The following is a 17,932-nucleotide window of genomic DNA, read 5'->3' as shown; positions in this document are numbered from 1 at the left end:
TGGAGGAGGAAGCTTCCTGATAAAAACTGGGGCCAGGGCAGGGGTGGGAGAGAATGAGTATTACTTAGACAAGCCTGTTGAAGACTGGAATGGGAGGACAGAAACTGGAATTAGCTGGTTAAGAAGACTGTGACTTGGAATCCAGAAGGGCCTGAGATCAGATCAGATGAAAAGCTGGGATTAGGTGGGCAAGGAAATTGGGAGTAGGAATCATGTTGTCTAAATGAGGCAAACTTCCCATAGAAAAAAGTAATATGTGATCATATAGTTAATGTCTGTATCCTAACGTAAATACATGAGAGCACTGAATTAAGGTTGCATAAACAATTCTGGTGCTTGACTTTGCAACCCCAATAATATCTTTGTGATGTAATTTTTTGAGTATAATTATTAAGGGTCAGCAATGTGCTTGGCCCTGCACAAGAGCAAAAATTAAAACAGACCTGGCCAAGTGAGGAAATATAGAATACAGCCTATGTCAAGAATCCTTGAAGTGGAGGTCACTGAAAGTCATTCCTGTATTATCTTTGACAAAAATTAACCTCCATGCCACTATTCCGAGAGGTCTATTTCAAGATTACTAGAATAGTATTTTACCCTGCACATTTAATATTTGTTTTCTGATACTGTTCCACATGATAAAAGCAGGTCTGAGAGGTAATTAAACTCCACGCTGTTAAGAAGATCTCTCTCCTCCTCCTGTTCCCTCCCTGTCACCAACTACAGGAATATAGATTCTGTTTCACCTATTAAATCTGGAATAACTGTGCAGCATGTTTGAGGATGTATTTTGTTTCTTTAAATCAGGCACAAGAAGCCAGGCATATGTGGGCTGGGAAAGTTCTACACAGATTAGGGATGTAATGATGTAGTAGTCAATTAACCAATAAGCAAAAGCTTATATGCTATAGACTACATACATTTGCCTCCCTCCCCTTGACAGTACATTTTTTAGCAAGCTGTCCAGCAGCCTGGCTCAGTCCTTGCTTGTGCTGGGTCCAGGACCTAGGTCCTCTTTGACTCTGCATTTAAAGTGTATTAAGAGCCAGGCAGGCAGCCTGGCTCGGTTCTGGCTCACCCCGGAACTGTAGCAGAGACAGCAACGTGGGGATACAGGCAGCCGATCCCTGAGGGGAGCTGGTTTTTAAACCAGCTACCCTCACGGACCAGCTCCCGCCTGGCATCCCACGCTGCTGCCTCTGATACAGAGGCAACAGCACAGAGTGGCAGGGGGCTCCTTGGGAGTAGGGCCAGAGTGCACTGGCTGCCGGCCCTGCCCCTGGGAACTATAGGATAGTCGAGTAACCAATAAGAATTCATGAGATTACTCAACTATTTAGTTAACCGATATTTAACATCCCTAACCCAGATGTGCTACAGAGAAGCAAAGAGAGAGAAAGTAACTTTAGAAAATAAACATGTTTTCTTATTCTAATACATAACCTTGTTCAGTGTTAGTACAAAGCAATTTTTATATGATTTTCTAGCACTGTCACATGACACTGATTCCAATTAAAAATGTTATTTGTGAAAGGCCACTGACATTATGACATGGAACATATTAGCTATATGCAGCACTAAGCAATAGTAAAATAACACATATAGTGCCCTCATCAGAGGGATCCCAACAGGTTTTACAAATAGGAATTCCTTTAGCACAGCTGAAATGAAGCCACAACTGGGAAGAAAATCAGAAGCTATTTAAAAATACAGCACAGCAATTTAGAATGGGAAGTTAAGTAGCCTATTATAGTCAGCTGACTCTGCCTGTGTAATGTAGGGAGGCAGGCTGTAATTATTTTAACTGGAATTTGGTAAGGGCAAAGGTTAACAGCTCGCTTCTCATAGAAAGGGCCAGGTGATTTTTAATGCTGCCTTGTGGAAATGAGATTGGATTTACATCTCAAAAGAAAGAAGATTTTACAGACTTCAAAGGAAATTATACTTTCTTGAGAGGTACTCCATCCAGGTGAAGCTACAATAATAACATAATTTTCCAGAAAAAGCCCCCAAGCAATCAGAACCCTCCAGTTGTAGTCTAAAAATATGTTGCATAGAGAGGTACTCCTCCAACTATGGCAATACATCATTCAACCTTTATCTCATCTTAGGTCATGTTTCTAATACAAAATTATGTCAACCTAAGTTATGTTGGCATGCAGCTGCTGCAGTTATTACATTGCTTATGCATGTCCACAGTATGGCCCTTGTGTCAGCAATCATGGGTGGTGGATATAAGAGGCAAGGGGAGGTAATGTCTTCCTTGGGTGTTAGTGCTCAACCTCTAATCCCCTATTCTGACTATTCATGCAGGCTCCTACAGCAGGCTGTTGCTGTGAGAGCCTGTCTTCCAGGAGATCTATTAACTTACAAGTGAAAAGCCTTCCAACTTGACAGAGCTATTAGTGTAACATTAAACTTGTGAAAGAGCTGTTAAGTAGTAATGAAGCCATTTAACAGATATGTGCCAACCAAGAAGTATATCAGTTTCTGAATTTACTGACAAACCCAGTTGTGCATTATTATTGTCTATGATCTTAGTTTAAAATTTGCTTTAAATATTTTATTAGTTTGTTGCTGACAATTATAAAATCACATCTCTAAAAAAATCCTTGCATAGATTTTTGGATGCACAATCTGGTATTCAGTTTTAGCCTTAAATGCTTGGCTTTTCAGACATGCAGTTTTTAAAATAAATTATTCAAAAGACCACCTTTATATAAAATACACATTTTAATTATTGTAGTACAAAAACTTGCTTCCAAAGTCTTCCTGCCCTTTTTGTTCATCCCTGCTCTCCTTTCTTCTCTTCCTCCATTTCCCACTGAAGAAAAGTGCAGGACGTTTTTTGGAGCAGCTGACCCACAGAAAAATCTGTCAGGGGCTATACACAAACGACAAGCAAAAACAAAAACAACAACAAAAAAAAACCCCAACATTTCTCACTGAAGCAGCCCCTGACTGAGAAAGAGAAAAAGTTTCAGCCATGTTAGTCTTTAAATAGAAAAGCTTTAAAACAACAAATAATCTTGTAGCACCTTAAAGACTAACAAAAAATGTAGATGGTATCATGCTCAAGGGTCACGTAACTATGAGAAAGAGAAAGGTATTCTCCACACACCCCTCACACACCAGAGCCTTGGCTAGTAGATTTTGCGTGCTCCAGACCCATGGGGAATGGCAGGGGATGGAGCACCAGTGTGGGCTCCCCAATTCTGGGGGGGAGCCATGAGACCCAGGACATGTCTAGACTACATGGCCCCGTCGACGGAGCCATGTAGATTAGGGTTGTAGGCAAAGGGAAATGAAGCGGCAATTTAAATAATTGCCGCTTCATTTAAATTAAAATGGCTGCCGCGTTGTGCTGATCAGCTGTTTGGCGGCACAGCGCTGTAGTCTTGACGCTCCGAAGTCAACATCAAAGGCATTTGTTGACCTCCCCGGTAAACCTCATTCCACGATGAGGTTCCGTCGACGGAGCCATGTAGTCTAGACGTGCCCCCAGGGGCCAGATCCAGGCAAAATGGGGGCCACATCTGGCCCCTGGGCTTTAGGTTCCCCATCTGTACCTTAACTGGGCAACATTCCTTTTCTTCCAGATAGCTAGATAAATGAATTTCCCTTTCTTTTAACTACTTGATGAACTAGTTTTAAGAGAACCCTCTACCAAAATCAGTACCTTAGAAAGATATAAAATCCTTTGTTATGCCTAAAATCTTTGGAACCATATTTTTCACATAAACATATGCAAAATTTTATAAACATGTTTACTGCTATGAAGATTACACAACATAAATTAGCATTCCCTTTCTTAAAAGGCAGTGAACTTTGTTATGATTACACTAAACTGCTCTGTTTCTGTTTCAGTGTGTTAAATATGTAGCAATTGAGAATAATTACATTATGAAGACTTAAGAGTACATTTAAAATTTTAAAAAATCACCTTACTGATTAAGAAAATGTAAAATAGAAGAGCTGCATAATGTATTCCATAATATTTAATGCTGTATTCAGCAGAACAGATGACTTATCCCTTACTACAAAGTTTTTGCAGATTTCTGACAAACTTCAATTAAAAAATCTGGTCACTTGACATTCTTTATTCCCTAATTTTGAGCTTTTAATTCAGTACCTTCTGCATATACAGTCTTCACAAACTGACATGCAATGGAAATCATGTTCCATTTTCTTTAGAAATTTTAGAAGAGTGGGTTTTTCCCAAAAAGTCATTTTCTACATCTGGGTTCAGGGATTTGACTTGAAGGGTGAACAGAGAGGGAGAGAGAAGAAAAGACGGAGACAGAGTATTGGGGATAAGGCTTAGGCAGACTGGGAACAGGGCCTGGGCAGAGCTGGGGTGCAGTACGAGCAGTAGCGATGTTAGCGTGTAATTGAATAGTCATGTAACTGCATCAATTTTTCATGGTTACACAGTTATTCAAAAGTCACCAGGGATGGGGCCAGCAGCCAGTGCACTCTCTGCCCCACTCCTGGGAAGCCCCCTGCTACCTCATGCTGCTGCCTCTGTATTAGAGGAAGCAGTGCAGGGTGGCAGGCGGGAGCTGGTCCACTAGGAGAGCCAGATTAAAAGCCAACTCCCTGTGCAGACCAGTTCCCACCTGCCACCTCATGTTGCTGCCTCTCATACAGAGGCAGCAGAGTGGAGCAGCACCAACCTCTATTCATGGGGGACCCGAACCTGGACCCCTCATGGACAGGGACTGCTGCCGCGGAGCAGTATCTGTCTGCAGTGGGCCCAGGCTTGCCGTAGACAGAGCTTGCTCTGCGGCAGCCTCCCCTGCTCTTCTCCGATTCCGGTGCTGCTGCCTCTGATACAGGCAGCAACAGGGGGCAGGCAGGTCCTCTGTAGGAGGCAGCTAGGGGGGCAGGCAGGGCCGTGGAGCCGGCACATACGGAGTGCTGGCTTAAGAGCCAACTCTTTTACATATCAGCTCCCTCCTGCCCCATTTGCTGCCTCTGATACAGAGGCAATGGGGGAGGGAGGGGAAGAGAATGCATGTAGTCAACAGGATTAAGCGATAAGCCTAGGCTTATCAGTTAATTGTGTAGCCATCTACACGGTGACATCCCTAATGGGCAGAGCTAGGGAGCTTGCCTCCCCAAGCAACAGCTCAACATACTGCCCACCCGAGACCATATGCTGCTAGCCTGCATATTACAGTGGTGCCTGCTAAAGTAATCACTGGGGCTGTGTCTAGACTGACAAGTTTTTCCGCAAAAGCACTAGCTTTTGCGGAAAAACTTCCCAGCTGTCTACACTGGCCGCTTGAATTTCCACAAGAACACTGACTTCCCACTGTCTGAAATCAGTGCTTCTTGTGGAAATGCTATGCTGCTCCCGTTCGGGCAAAAGCCCTCTTGCGCAAATTCTTTTGCGCAAGAAGGCCAGTGTAGACAACACGGTATTGTTTTGCGCAATAAAGCCGCGATCACGAAAATGGCGATTGGGGCTTTCTTGTGCAAAACCGCGTCTAGATTGGCACAGATGCTCTTCCGCAAAAAGTGCTTTTGCAGAAAAGCGTCCGTGCCAATCTAGACGCTCTTTTCCACAAATGCTTTTAATGGAAAACTTTTCCGTTAAAAGCATTTGTGGAAAATCATGCCAGTCTAGATGTAGCCTGGGGGTACGTCTAGACTACATGGCTCCGTTGATGGAGCCATGTAAATTAATTTACTCGGCATAGTCAAAGAAGCAGGGATTTAAATAATCCCCGCTTCATTAAAATAAAAATGGCCGCCGTGCTGTGCCGACGATCAGCTGATCCAGCACAGCATGGCAGTCTAGACACGGTGCGGTCAACAAGGGAAGCCTTTGTCGACCACTCAGGTAACCTCATTTGGTTTGATGGGTTGGATCACAGCGATCATCTTGAGACTGTCACCCAGCGTGACACCCTACCACTCTGTTTGGCACTATTTTCTTCCACTATTTGATCTGAGGAAGTGGGTCTGGCCCACGAAAGCTCATCATCTAATAAACCATCTTGTTAGTCTTTAAAGTGCTACATAGTCCTGCATTTTGCTTCAGCTATACCAGACTAACATGGCTACATTCCTATTACTATTCCCCAAGCAAAAGCACAGAGTTGGGGTAACAGCCCCCCAGTAAAGTAACACAGACACTGACAGCAGCTTAGTTTGGGGAAGGCTCAGCTACAGGGAGTTGTCAGCAACCAGGAGCACAGCCCCAAATAGACTCAAATCCCAAATAAATCCCTCTTACTCTGTGTACAAGTTTTACACAGAAAAAGCACATAAAGATATTCACACCTTTTATCAATGAAATGTAGATATGCACAACTGTTGGTTTCCGCAGGTAACAATTATTTTCATCAGATTTGAAAATATAAAAAAGTGTTTTTATTAAGTATAAAAAAGCAAGATTTAAGTGATTGAAAATGAAATCAGACAGACCAAAGTAAGTTACTGAGCAGAAATAAAACAAAACATATCAGCTAAGCCTAATACATGTAGTCTATGTCTACATTGCTCTCTCTTGTGCAAGAACATATGCAATGAGCCGTCATTTTTGCGCAAAACCCCCCTCTTGCACAAGAGCCGTTCTGCCTGAAAATAAGCGGCAGAACAGCTCTTGCGCAAGAGGGGTTTTTTGCACAAGCAGGAGTAGTGTAGAATGCTCCTTCTTGCACAAAAGCCCCTTGCGCAAAAATGGCAGCTCATTAAGTATGCAAATGAGGCACAGCGATATTCATCTCTGCACCTCATTTGCATATGTTCTTGCACAAGAGAGCACAATGTAGATATAGCTTAAGGCTATGTCTGCACTACATGTGCCAGGACAGGCATAAGGATCTTGCAGAAAAAGGAGGTTTTGCACAAAACGGAACCAACTACACTGCTTCTTTTTGCGCAAAAACCCCTTGCACAAAAAGAATGGGCAGAAAATATGCTAATGACATCACAACTCATGCTAAGTCCCTCATTAGCATATTTTCTGCCACAAAAACATGTAGGTTACGTCTAGATTGCATCCCTTTTTCGGAAAAGGGATGCAAATTAGACGTATCGCAATTGCTAATGAAGCGGGCATTTAAATCTCCCCCACTTCATTAGCATAAAAATGGCTGCCACTTTTTTTTGGCACGGAGCTTTGAATAAAGGGATAAGGGATCTTTCGGAAAAGGCTTTATTTTCTGAAAGATCCGCGTCTAGATTTGCACTTTTTTCCGGCAAAGCTCCATGCCGAAAAAAGCGTCAGCCATTTTTATGCTAATGAAGCGGGGGAGATTTAAATCCCCGCTTCATTATCAATTGCGATACGTCTAATTTGCATCCCTTTTCCGAAAAAAGGATGCAATCTAGACGTAGCCATAGTGTAGACAAAGCCTTAGAGTGTGTCTACACAGCAGGGCTTAACTCAAAATAAACTACACAAATTGAACTACATCAATTGCGTATCTTATTTCAAAATAGCTTATTTTGAAATAGGGAGTGTCTACACAGCACTTATTTCAAAATAGGGCACTCTTCCTCCAACTTCCCTTACTTCTCATACAATGAGGATTACAGGAGTCAGAGTAAGAAGTCCTCTAGCTTGACAGTATTTTGACATTATTTCAAAATAACTGCCTGCTGTGTAGATGCGGACTAAGTTATTTCCAAATAAAGCTAGCGACGAGGAGTCCTGTGGCACCTTATAGACTAACTGAAGTGTAGGAGCATAAGCTTTCGTGGGCAAAGACCCACTTCGTCAGATGCAGTCGAAGTGGGTCTTTGCCCACGAAAGCTTATGCTCCTACACTTCAGTTAGTCTATAAGGTGCCACAGGACTCCTCGTCACTTTTGCAGAGTCAGACTAACACGGCTACCCCTCTGATACAAATAAAGCTAGTTATTTCAAAATAATGTTGCTGTGTAGCCTATTTCCCTGCAGGCAGCTATCTGAATTCATAAAAACCTTGGCTGTTCCTGCACAGGGAGCCTGTTCCTTTAATTAGAACTTTCCCCCCAGCATTCAGTCTACCCCAGTTAGCTGTTAACTGGACTAGTTCAGTTAAGTGGCCCATCTGGCCTCAACTAACCCCTTTTGCTCCTGTGTATGGTGAACCCACAGGACCAACCCGGCAGCACCCCAGCTGCTCTACCCGAGGTGTCCCGCAACAAAAGCCTGGTCTGCTGGGGGGGGGGGGGTGCACTAGCTGTGCCCCCTCCCCCCCAGCAGACCAGAGAGACCTGAGCAAAGCCGCACAGGCGGAGGGACCCTGCTGCCCGTGCGGCTTTGCTCCTGTCTCCCTAGGGTGCTGGGGGGAGTCCCCCCCAGTACCCCAGGGAGACCCGAGCAAAGCCGCACAGGTGGAGGGACCCCGCCACCCGTGTGGCTTTGCTCCTGTCTCCCTGGTCTGCTGGGGGGGTCCAGCGACTTTGCTGGACCCCCCCCCCAGCAGACCAAGGAGACCGGGAGAAGCTTTTCTCGCCCCGGAGGACACGGGCGGCGACCCGCCACCCGTGAGCTCCGGGGCGAGAAAAGCCCCGTTCGTAAGTGCGGATCCGACATAAGTCGGGGACTGCCTGTAAAAAGCTTAGGTTTGCCAGTAGGCTTTAACATGTGCTAGGATGGTTAAGTATAAAGTGCCTTATCTACACTAGAGTTTTAGAACACATTAGCTCCCACACCTTTTATCCTAGTCACTCTCAACAAAGCCTAAATAAGATTAGAAAGCATTGTCTACACTGTTTCTGCCACTCCTGGAGTGGAACGAATGTTGAATTATGTGTCCAATTTTTCCTAGTATACAATAGGCTTAAGAATGGTCAAATGTTAAAATATTCTCAAGTTTTCACTGACATTTTTGTCATTGGCCCTGTCATTCTTCTGGTCTCCTAAACTCTTTTTATCAGATATAGCTAACCATTTCACACAAACAACCCTAAGGCTTGAAAAAGCGCTTCAGAACATTTAACTTTGAAAGGTTCAGGACTCTAGGAACAGTCAAGAGCTGTGTGGGATAGATATAAAATGAAACATTATACAATAATGCTCATCTTTTGGGAGTAAATCTGTGTTCTGCTATTCCATTGCATTTCAAAATCACATTTAAAACTTGAATTTTTCCCCTTTTTGCACATGATAGGTCACTTTTGTGCTAGATTTTATAACCTAGTTTCAAAAAACCTCTCCTGACCAGAGACCGAAGCCAACTCAAATAGTTTGACTTTATTTTGGCACACATCGCACTGGTCTATTAAAAATTAAGCTTCTTGTTTTGTGCTTTACACCTCAATGCTTACATTAATTGCTAATGTGTTGGTTATAGCTGATAATAACTAAACAAAAAATACAAAAAAGTGACAAGAAATCTGTTGAAAGTATTCATGAAGTTTACAAAGACTTTGTCTTAGTTTATAGAGAAAATGTAGAATTCTGTAAAGATGTTTCTGTGATTGTCTCTAATTTTAATCTTTTTCATTTCAAGCTATTTGTGTAATTCCCACACACAATTTTGAATAGACCTTGTCTATACTGTAAAAATTTACCGTGTCTTAAAGGTTAGCTGACACTAAGCTGAACAACGTTTAGCCGTCAATACCTACCCACACAAGGCAGGATCAGCATTATGTCAGCTAATGTCATTCTTGCTGCTCAGAAATAGTAAGATGTCATAGTGTAGCCCATGTAAAGCATGCTCAAGTGTGTTTGCTCACAAAGCAAACACTGACAAACTAGTAAATTGTACATTAAAACAATATTTACAATCAGTGCAATGTGAATCCTCAACCATTAGTCCAATAAGTATTAGTCCAGTCATACAAAAAAGAGCAACACAAATAATTAGTGGTATGGAGCAGCTTCCATAGGAGGAAAGATGAAAAAATTGAGGACTGTCCAGCTTTACAAAAAGACAAATAAAGGGGATATGCTTTAGGTCTAAAATATCATAAGTGGTGCGGAGAAAATGGTCATCTCTTCGGTAGATTTTTTTTATTTGACTTCTTACTATTCTTTTTAATTTGGGGCTATACATTTAATTAGAGACTCTATGATGGCGTTTTTATAAAAAGTTTCCATGCATCTAGCAAACATTTCACTCGTATCTTTTCTCAGTTGATAAATTGCCCTGTTATGTTTATTCCCTCTGAAGCATCTGGCAATGAACACTATCAGAAAATAAGATACTGGGCTAGATGAACAATTGGTCTGAACCTGGATATCCATTCTTATGTTCTTTTATCATCTTAATTAATATTAAGCAATATCATAACCTCCCATTGAACATATTAAACAACTGAGAACCTTCACCCTAAACTTTCAAGCTAAATTGCTTAATAATTTAACAGAACATCTAATCTTAATATTACAACTATAATTACTTATACTCAGTGGGGGTATGTCTACACTACCCCCCTAGTTCGAACTAGGGGGGTAATGTATGCATACCGAACTTGCTAATGAAGCCCGGGATTTGAATTTCCCGGGCTTCATTAGCATAAAGCCGGCTCCGCCATTTTTAAAAGCCGGCTCCGCCATTTTTAAAAGCCGGCTTGTTCGAACCCTGTGCCGCGCGGCTACACGCGGCACGGGCTAGATAGTTCGAACTATGTAGCCATTCCGATCTATCTGTACACCTCGTTCCACGAGGCGTACAGATAGTTCGGAATAACTACGTAGTTCGAACTATCTAGCCCGTGCCGCGTGTAGCCGCGCGGCACGGGGTTCGAACAAGCCGGCTTTTAAAAATGGCGGAGCTGGCTTTATGCTGATGAAGCCCGGGAAATTCAAATCCCGGGCTTCATTAGCAAGTTCGGTATGCATACATTACCCCCCTAGTTCGAACTAGGGGGTAGTGTAGACATACCCTGAGTGCTTCTAGACTGGCAAGATTTTGCGCAGAAGCAGATGCTTTTGCGCAAAAACTTGCCAGCTGTCTACACTGGCCACTTGAATTTGCGCAAGAGCACTGACTTTGTAATGTACAAAATCAGTGTCTCTTGCGCAAATCCTTTCACGCTCCCGCTCGGGAAAAAGCCCTCTTGCGCAAGAATACTTGCGCAAGAGTGCCAGTGTAGACAGGGAAGAACTGTTTTGCTCAAAAAAACCCCGATGGCTAAAATGGCGATCGGGGCTTTCTTGCTCAAAATTGCGTCTAGACTGGCCAAGGATGCTTTTGCGCAAAAGCACTTTTTGCGCAAAAGCATCCGTGCCAATCTAGACGCGCTTTTGCGGAAATACTTTTAATGGAAAAACTTTTCCATTAAAAGTATTTCCGCAAAATCATGCCAGTCTAGATGCAGCCAGTGTGGTGTCCACTTCTCACCATCCTCACCATCAAACTTAACAGGCACAAATTGCAACTACATACAGGGATGCTATCCCTTTTGCAAATCTGCCCCTCAGAGAAGTATAGTAGAATCTCTAATATACAAACTAACCTGGCAACAACACACCACATTTGGAACTGGAAGTGCACAATCAAGCGTCAGAGACCTCCCGTCCCTAGCCCCCCTAAAAGCAAATGCTGTACAGCACAATACTGTGTTGAACACAAGCTACTAAAAAGTAAAGGTAAATTGACAAAATATTCAAAAAGGTAAGGAAACTATTTCCGGGCTTGATTCATTTACATTATGATGGTTAAAAGCAGCATTTTTCTTCTGCATAGTAAAGTTTCAAAGCTATATTAAGCCAATGTTCCAGTGCAAACTTTTGAAGGAACAATCCTAATGTTTTGCTCTGAGCCAGAAAGAGGCAAGGGGTAGAGCCCTAAGAGAAGGGGTGGAGTGGGGGCAGGAATAGGCAGGGTTTGGGGATTAGGATTTGAGCATCCCCAGAAAAAATTAAAACGCGGAGCCTGTGGCTGAGAATCTTCAATATCAGGAAAACACAGTGTGCCAAATATTTAGCCCACGGCTAGCTCGGCAATGAAGGGAGCTGGATACTGGCTAGGTGCATGGGACAGACGCCCTTTCTCAGGTTATAGAATGGCCAGCTAGCTGCTGTGAGGAGGATCTTTCAATGCAATTGTTGGAGCAGACTCCACAGGCTCTTACACAACTCTACCCATAGGGCCATGAGTAGATCCAGCTCCCATTTGTGTCACATTCAGCCCTACTCTCCTATGTGGAGTAAGGCATAACATTTGCATGCTGAATGTCAACTTCAGAGGGCACCAGGATATACAGAGCTGTTCATTGATCCTTATTATTGCTTATATTGTGGCAGCATCCAATGGTCCAATTTCATAGACCTACTGAGCAATGAAAATACAGATGAAATGGTCCCTGTTATGAAAGCTCCCCCACTTCTCATCTGAAACCTATACAGGCCCAATCACATGGTATTTATATGATTGGGCTTCCATAGGCACACAAGGGTTATAGAGGGAAGCATTCAGAGGAGCCACTGGTCTACCTTTGGCTATTGGCCCCAGGATTTGCTCTATGGAGCTTTCCACATATGCCACAGAAAAGAGTATTTTGGCTCATCTCATGTGGACATGATAGCAGTTTTCAGGTGTCTAATAGGGTGTCATAAGGAGGAGGGAGAAAAGGAGGAGGTGTCATAAGGAGGCCTCTGAGGATAGAACAAGAAGCAATGGGCTTAAACTGCAGCGAGGGAGCTTTAGGTTGGACATTAGGAAAAAGTTCCTAACTGTCAGGGTAGTCAAACACTGGAATAAATTGCCCAGGGAGGTTGTGGAATCTCCATCTCTGGAGATATTTAAGAGTAGGTTAGATTAATGTCTATCAGGGATGGTCTAGATGGTGTTTGGTCCTGCCATGAGGGCAGGGGACTGGACTTGACGATCTCTCGAGGTCCCTTCCAATCCTAGTATTCTATGATTCTATGAAGTGTATTTACTGAGCAGTGAAAACTGAACCAAGTAGGAGGACTTTTAAACTGTGACCCAGTTCTGCAAACAAATTTTGCAGATGGACCCTGGACAGGTCTGACAATAGGACTGGAGTTTAAATCCACTTTAATCTGAGTCGCTATACACCAGCTCATAATTAAAACAAGCTCAATTTTTCACAGTGTATTTGTATGAGGTCATTTGCAAAGAATGTCTCCTAAAACTTTGAAATAATTTTCCCATTATACCACCCCTAACTTTCAGATTCCAATGCACAGCTGTGTTTAGCTCATGGCAAAGCAATATACAAATATAAACAATACACATCTAAAAAGAGAATATAATCATCGTGCATATGGATAGCGCCAAAGCTCACAGCAGTTTTACACCTCCTTTCAACCTCAGGTCCATCCATAATTGTAATGGAATTTGACAATAATTATGTTGCAGAGCACAAAGTCCCAATTTGAAACTCATAAATAAAACAACTGGTCTTTAAAACAGACCATGAAAGGATGGGTGATTTGTAGATGACACACAAAAATAACTCATTTTACCTGATAGGAATTCAAGAAGTAGTCTTTCAAATTTCCACCTAATGTACCTGATGTGTACTTTAACCTACGAAGTTTTAAAATAACACTTTCAAGGGCAGGGGCAGCAGGTTTGAATAATTTTTGGTGGTGCCCCATTAGCCACACCTCCTGACCCCCATTAACCACACCCCCTGACCCCTGTTAACCACATCCCCTGATCCCCATTACCCAGGCCTCTGGAGGTAACACGCTCGGGGCAAGATGGACACATGACCCAAAGTAAAAGGTGTCATGTCACTCTTCTCGAAGGACTTTTCCCACCATCCTCCTACCAAAAGTGATTAGTTTGGCCTCCACCAAACCCCCCTCATGCAACTATCCTGTAATTGCATTAACCCAATGTGTGTGACATTAACTCGGGGGCAGAGAGGCTGGGGAAAGTGTTCCCTCTAAGGTTATGTCTACACTCACGGCTTCTTGCGCTAGTACAGCCGTTCTTGCACAAGAACCTACAGAGCATCCACACTGCCTGCCTGCTCTTGTGCAAGGAAATTTACAGTACGGCTCTTTTCTAATAGGTATAAGCTCTCTTGTGCAAGAGGGCAGTGTGGACGCTCGACAGGGATTTCTTGTGCAAGAAACCCCTGTGGCTAAAATGGCCATCGGAGCTTTCTTGCACAAGAGAGCATCCATACTGCCATGGATGCTCTTGCACAAAAGCACAGCTCGCCCATGGCAGTGTGGACGTGTTCTTGCGCAAAACTTCTTGCACAAGATCCCTTGCTCTGAATATTGCTGAAGCATGGGCACCACAAGCTCATATAACTCACCACCCATGTTCAAGGGTGATTTATAATTTACTTACAAAAATGCCTTTTTATATGACCTTTTAAACTGTACTTTGAATATGTGTGCAGCACCTTCAATATCTCAGCAGGGCTTGATGTACAAATAAAATCAAGTTTGTTATTTATTTCAGACTTCTGTTTGCAAATTCTATGTAATAATGTTAGAAATTAACACACAAAGTGCCATATGTTCCAATTATTTGTCAGTTAACAAAATATTTTAGAGCTCAAAAGCCAGACTGTGTGTGCACTACATTGAAAAAAGCAGCAAGAAAATAGATTTTAGCTTCATGCTTCAAAGCATCTGTTTTAAACAAAAGTGAGAAAAACATTGTTTCAGAAATGGTAATATCCTTTTAAGCAACAGTTGTTAAATTAGGATCTCATGACTTGTATTAAACTTGAGCTTTCAGGTGTGGAGTGTGATCATTCTGGCAAATTTCAAGCTGGCTCCTACTCCCATCCAAATCAATGGCTGTAGATTTAATGGAGCAGACTCCCTAAATGCCCAATATTTCAGAAGAAGAAAGTCTGTCACAAAAGACTAATAACCTTTTGCTGAACACAGGCACAAAGAGAGCGTCTACACTAGCACGGATGCTTTTGCACAAAAGCACATCTTTTGCGCAATAGCATCCGTGCCTGTGTAGACGCTCTCTTTTGCAAGAAAGCTCCAATGGCCATTTTAGCCATCTGGCTTTCTTGTGCAAGAAATTAACGTTGCTGTCTACACTGGCCCTTTTGCACAAGAATACTTGTGCAAGAAGGCTTATCCCTGAGTGGGAGCATCAGAGTATTTGTGCAAGAAGCACTGATTTTGTACAGTACAAGGTCAGTGTTCTTGCACAAATACTCGCAGCCAGTGCAGACAAGCGGCAAGATTTTGCACAAAAGCAAGTGCTTTTGCGCAAAATCATGCCAGTCTAGACGCAGCCACAGCGTTCACTCTGGTTTGGAGCCAAGAGAATCATTTTTACCAGACTGTGACAGGGTTGCTCCACCACCCCGCTCTTCTACCACGCCGTCCCCGGCGTACTGGGGAGAAGTGGCTGCCCCGCGCCTGCCCCAGCGGTGCTCCGCCTGCTCCATCACAGCTGGGGGGGCTGGCAGAGGCAGCCTTGTGCCCCGCGCCAGAGCCCGACGGGACCCGAGGGGTGGGGGGAGATGCGGCGTGGGAGCTCTGGCCACTGCCGAGACCGCGCATGCCTGGGATTGCCCATCTTGACCACAACGGTAGCAGAATGGTCCTTTCCTCCTTCGGTTGGGTGGGATGGCAGCTCCAGGTGCTGACTTCTCCATCACCACAGCCTGAGGTTCCTCATCCCTGCAAATCCTTGCTTGGTCAATGGCTCTCTGTAACTCAGCAATCTGTTCTGTCAGGACCTGAACTTGTTGGGCAAGGTCTCCTCTGGTGTTCACCATAGGCACGCCTGGTTGGGTCAGGCATCTGGGCCTCCCAAAGCCCACTGGTAGCCTGCCTTTCTTCCTCCTCTCTCACCTCCTTTATCAGTTGGGAGTACGTAGGGGGGTGTTCCTGTCATTCTCTTAGCCGGAGGCGTAGTAGAATCGGGCTGTAATATGCAGTTCCTCTTACAATTTGAGCCAATCTGGTCTGGTCCATCTGCTCAGCAGTCACTGCTCCCCTAATGACAGCTCTCTGCAGCAGCCTCTCCAACCTCTGTACATAGGCTGAGACCTTCTCTCCCCGGTGCTGCTTAGCATTGAGAAAATTACAGAAACTGTCTTCAGGACCCTCCATGCTCCCAAAGGTGTGAGTGAGGGCCTCTAGGCAGTCCTTTACACTGACCTCAGGATTAGTGAGCTTCAAGGTGCGAATCACATCTAAAGCTGGGCCCCAGAGACTGTCTACTAAACATCTTGGCTAAGTCTAGACTGGCATGATTTTCCGCAAATGCTTTTAACGGAAAAGTTTTTCCATTAAAAGCATTTGCGGAAAAGAGCGTCTAGATTGGAACGGACGCTTTTCCGCAAAAGCACTTTTTGTGGAAAAGTGTCCATGCCAATCTAGACGCGGTTTTGCGCAAGAAAGCTCCGATCGTCATTTTCGCCATTGGGGCTTTTTGGCGCAAAACAGTTTTTAGCTGTCTACACTGGCCCTCTTGCGCAAAAACATTTCCGGAAAAGGGCTTTTGCCTGAACGGGAACGTCAAAACATTTTCTCATGAAGCTCTGATTTCGGACAGTAGAACGTCAGTGCTTTTGCGCAAAATCAAGCGGCCAGTGTAGACAGCTGGCAAGTTTTTGCGCAAAAGCATATGCTTTTGCGTAAAAACTTACCAGTCTAGACGCAGCCCTTCATTTTTCTCTGTCTGGCACAGCCCAATGCTCTAGCATTTCAGTGGTGTGTTTTAGCCAGGGTTCAAACTCCTCTTCCCCAGGAAATAATCTTAACTTACAATAGGAGCTTGCCATAGCATGGGATAGCCCACATTTTGCCAAGATTTGCCCCAAGGCATTTGCCCAATCATCTGCTGAGGTTGCTGCCTCTGAGCTAGAGGCTTCTGAGCCAGGGCCCAACAAACCTGACAGACTAGCCATGATACAAACAGTAATTTCCTCAAATACAAATCACAATTATTTCCCACAATAGCAACTCACTCAACATGTGCTTGCGAGGGGTACTGACCCAGGACATCCTGGACGAGCCCCCAAAATGTAACCCTTCTGCCGGGTATGCCTAGCAGTAACCAGGGCTGGGTTCAATATCTTGGGGTCCATCTGACACTGAACCGGCTCAAGACCCCACCCAGTAATCTGGGAAATTCACACCCCCCTAGGTGCCTCTGAAAGGCAATGCTTCCCCACTCGCAAGCACTGAGTCTGAGTGTAGGAAAGAAACATTTAGGCTACGTCTAGACTGGCATGATTTTCCGGAAATGCTTTTAACGGAAAAGTTTTCCATTAAAAGCATTTTCGGAACAAAGCACTTTTTGCGGAAAAGCGTCCGTGCCATTTTCGCGATAGAGCTTTTTTGCGGAAAACAAATCTGGGCTGTCTACACTGGCCCTTTTGCGCAAAAGGACTTTTGCCCAAACGGAAGCAGCATAGTATTTCCGCAAAAACACTGACAATCTTACATGAGATCATCAGTGCTTTTGCAGAAATTCAAGCGGCCAGTGTAGACAGCTGGCAAGTTTTTCCAGAAAAGTGGCTGATTTTCCGGAAAAACTGGCCAGTCTAGACACAGCCTTAATGAAACGGAAAGAGAAGTCATACGGCATTAACTTGGGGAAAACACCACAAACAGTTCATAACCCAAACATGAGCTAAGCCCTACCCCCAGCCAAGAATCACCTGAAGTCCAAAGAGTTTGACACCCCAAAAGCCTCTGTCCCTGGTCCGTGCCACCGAGCCCTAAAGTTCACCCGCAAGGTTTCACCTCCCAACCTGGGTGGAAATGGCAATCTTACATGAGATCATCAGTGCTTTTGTGGAAATCCAAGCAGCCAGTGTAGACAACTGGCAAGTTTTTCCAGAAAAGCAGTTGATTTTCTGGAAAAACTGGCCAGTCTAGACACAGCCCTCAGGGAATCTGCTTTAGGTCTGTCCTTAAAACAAAGAGGGAAAGGAGCAGGTTGGGCCAATTTTACAGCTCATACCTAGCAGGTGTACAGCACACTGACTCAAGACCCTTAACCTTTCCCCCCAGCTCAGTTCACTCAGCTCTAGAAGCGGGGAGGTTTGTTCTTCCGAGACC

Source organism: Pelodiscus sinensis, chromosome 1 (assembly GCF_052426305.1).
Source record: "Pelodiscus sinensis isolate ZL-2025 chromosome 1, ASM5242630v1, whole genome shotgun sequence".
NCBI lineage: Eukaryota > Metazoa > Chordata > Testudines > Trionychidae > Pelodiscus > Pelodiscus sinensis.
The sequence above is the reverse complement of the archived record's forward strand: the minus strand, read 5'-3'. Positions refer to the sequence as shown.